Genomic DNA, 4,156 nt, shown 5'->3' with positions numbered 1-4,156 from the left:
ATAATGTTTTAGTGTTTTTATAATGGTCTCTTGTGATCATTTGTCACACTGTACATAACCGTAACTGAGCAGTGTTTATGTAAGTGCACTTTTCAAATGTACCATGTCTCGAAAGAGTGTCACTCCTCATAGGTCAAACGGATGAAACTCAAGCAGCCGGACACTGATCTGTGAGGTCATGAACTTGTTTCTCGCTGATTTATGGCTAAAGTCTTTTCACAGTAAAAATGCTGCAAGGTCGACAATTTTGTGTCTAATGAATGATTCATATATTTTATTACTTATTTACATTTATTCATTTAGCAGACGCTTTTATCCAAAGCGACTTACAAATGAGGACAATGGAAGCAATCAAAATCAACAAAAGAGCAATGATGTACAAGTGCTATAACAAGTCTCAGTTAGCTTAATGCAGTACACATAGCAAGGGCTTTTAAATAATATAATAAATACAAAGAAAACAGATAGAATAGAAAAAGAATAGAGCAAGTTAGTGTTAGAGGTCTTTTTTTTAATAATTGTATAATAAATGAAAATAGAATACAAAATTTAGAAAAGTCGTTTTTTTTTTTTTTTAAAGAATAGAATTAGAATAGTGAGTGCTAAAGTTAGAGGGTCAAATAAAGATGGAAGAGATGGGTTTTAAGCCGATTTATAAAGGTGGCTAAGGACTCAGCTGTTTGGATTGAGTTGAGTTATATAGTTATAGTTTGAGTTGATATTATAATGAATGTAAATAATATGTGGTTGTATCAATGCGAAAAGCCCAGTAAAGTGCACCAGTTATGGGTGGTTGGGCAATGGTTCACCTAGAAATGGAACTTTTGTCATAATTTACTCACCCTCATGTCTTTCTAAACCTGTATGAGTTTCTTTCTTATGCTGAACATGAAAGAAGATATTTCGAAGAATGCTGGTAATCGAACAGTGTGTTTCCCATTGACCTCCATAGTACTTTCTCCACTGTGGAAGTCAGCGGAGACCAACAACTGTTTGAATTCTTCAAAATGTTGTGTTCAACATAAGTTAGAAACTTTTTTGAAACAGGAAGAAAAGGTTCGGAAACAGGCAAGAAACAGGTTGCAGGAAACAGGTTTGGAACGACATGAGGGTGGGTAAATAATGACAAAATGTTCCTTTTTTTAATGAGTGAATTATTCCTTTAATTAAGGCTTTAACTTGCTTAGTACTCACAAAGTACTTTTAATGTAGTTAATTCTGCATATTGCATTAGAAATTTTTCAGTAGCATTTAAAAAACTGTGTCATGTGCTGTGTCGTCTTATTTTTTACTTTAATAAAAAAAAAGAAACACCATAACATTGAAAGGGGGCATTTTCTAAATGTTTGACGCATTAAATATAAATATATTATGTATTTTCTCAGTGGGTAGTTTATGGATTATTATATTCAAGCTCTTCCCGTTTTTAATCTGTAGCTACCTTCATGTGAAAAGTGTAAGTAAATTGTAGCAAGGATATTAGTTATAAGAGTTTAAGAGGGATTGACCCTTTCAATCAAGGCTAGCAAAAAAATTTGTTTTATTATTGGGTTTACATATCACACTTATAACATAAGCTGTTTTTATTACTTAAATTATTATAAAATTATAGATTCACTCCTCATATGCTGTCCCGCCATGCACAAAGAAGTCTCTTAAGTCTCTTAGGCTGACTTTTTTAAATTAAAAATATAGTAAAAACAGCAATATTGTGATATATAATTAAAAATTTAAAGGGGGGGTGAAATGCTATTTCATGCATACTGAGTTTTTTACACTGTTAAAGAGTTGGATTCCCATGCTAAACATGAACAAAGTTTCAAAAATTAAGTTGTACGTTTGAAGGAGTATTTTTGTTCCCAAAATACTCCTTCCGGTTTGTCACAAGTTTCGGAAAGTTTTTTTCGAGTATGGCTCTGTGTGACGTTAGATGGAGTGGAATTTCCCATGCCGGAGACCCGGGTTCGAGCCCCGCTCGGAGCGAGTTGTTGCTGCTGCTGCTCTCATTCAGTTTCAGCCTCGGGATCTGATTCTGGATCATAAACGGCTGAATCTGACTGTTAGTGTCAGGTTTTTGGCAAGGAGGAACTCAGGTGCAAACAGGATTTACAACACAAACAGGTTTATTTACAAAAAGGGGAAAATAAAAACCCACGAGGGGGAAAACGAGGACTAGGGCAGATACAAAAATAACTAAACAGGACTGATAAGGCAAGATAAACAAAGACTCAAAACTAGAGAACACTGACTACAAATAAACACTCACGGTATACAGGACACAGTATCTTAAAGGGGTTACCAGGGTATTATCACGAATCACAATCACAATCACAATCCTTAGGGAACAAATCTCAATCACAGGTGAGGAACACACAAATCACATCAGAGGTACAATGAACCGACGAAAGACAACGCACACTAGGAGATCTAAATAGGGGAACTAATCAAGACACGACAGGTGTTACAGATAGGACAATCACGACACGACTAGGATAACAAGGGGGGCGGGGCAAGGGAACGAGACAACACAAGCACATGGCCCAAAGGCAAGGCCATGTGCTTGTACACAAAACATGGGTCTGTCATGATCCTGCCTCAAGACTACGAAAAATCAAGGACACGAGGGCAGAATCATGACAGAACCCCTCCCTTAAGGAGCGGCTTCCAGACGCTCCTCAAGGGAACATCAAACATGGGACATGACTGACATGACAGACTGGGACACAGACACAAACCAACTAGACATGACAAATAACAACAAAGGCATACATGAGTACACAACGGCAGGGTTAGGGTGACAAATCAAAAAAAACAAACAGGGAAGGGGAGGGGGCGGGACCACAAAGTTCATGGGGGACAGACCAGGGTGGGTGGGTGGGGTAGGAATCTTAGGAGGACAGGACGAAGGCTGACGACGGGGGGTACGGGCAGGTCTGGGTGGTGAGGGGCGGGGAGGGGTCTCAGGACAACTGACAGAGGACATGGCAGGAGAGGTCACAGGACACGGGGCCACATCTACAGGACGAGGGGCTACATCGACTGGACACGGGGGGACAACAGGACACGGGGCAACACTTGCTGGACACGGGGGGACAACGGCTGGACACGGGGGGACAACGGCTGGACACGGGGGACTTCTGGGGACAGGGTCTGGGGACAAGACAGGACTGACTGGGGCTTCTAGAATCCGGACAAGACTAGACAAATAATCTGAAAAGGCTTTAGCCGCTAAGACAATTGGCATCTCCTTATGAGAGGAGACCGACTGTACAAGAGTCTTTGCTGCAGAGTCGGCCGCGGCTCTCTCCTCCGCTCTCACGACTGCCGACTTGAATACGGCTTTCTTCTTTGCCGCCTCGGGCACGCCAGCGCTCACCGCTGCTGGCTCGGGCACGCTCACCGCCGCTGGCTCGGGCACGCCCACCGCTGCTGGCTCGGGCACGCCAGCGCTCTCCGCTGCTGGCTCGGGCACGCTCACCGCTGCTGGCTCGGGCACGCTCACCGCTGCTGGCTCGGGCATGCCAACGCTCACTGCTGCTGGCTCGGGCATGCCAGCGCTCACTGCTGCTGGCTCGGGCATGCCAGCGCTCACCGCTGCTGGCTCGGGCATGCCAGCGCTCACCGCTGCTGGCTCGGGCATGCCAGCGCTCACCGCTGCTGGCTCGGACACGCTCACCGCTGCTGGCTCGGACACGCTCACCGCTGCTGGCTCGGGCACGCCAGCTCTCTCCGCTGCTGGCACGGGCACGCCAGCGCTCACCGCTGCTGGCACGGGAGGAGACAGGGTCACAGGACCGGCAGGCCCCTTCTTCCTCCTCTTCCTCCTCGGGCGCGGTGCAGAGGCTACAGCTGGGTCAGAGGCGGGTTGGGGGAGTTTGGTCTCGGGCAGGGCAGTCTCGGACGCCGAAGACTCAGAAGTTGACTCCCATGAAAACCGTCTCCCTCGTTTCATGGGGAGACTGCTGGCTGTGGAGGGCACCTCAGGACTCTGGGAGGGGCTTGCCTGATCCCCCAGGGTTGCCACGGCCAGGACACGACCCTCAGGGATCGTTGGCAGCTGGGTAGGTGGAGGGGACCTCTGTGGCTCCTCCTGGGAGATGCTTTCCCACAGCCGGGCATAATTACGGAGGACCCATTCCCCCTCAGGCGAGTATGG

This window comes from Carassius gibelio, chromosome A24, assembly GCF_023724105.1.
Source record: "Carassius gibelio isolate Cgi1373 ecotype wild population from Czech Republic chromosome A24, carGib1.2-hapl.c, whole genome shotgun sequence".
NCBI lineage: Eukaryota > Metazoa > Chordata > Actinopteri > Cypriniformes > Cyprinidae > Carassius > Carassius gibelio.
Note: the sequence above shows the minus strand (reverse complement) of the source record.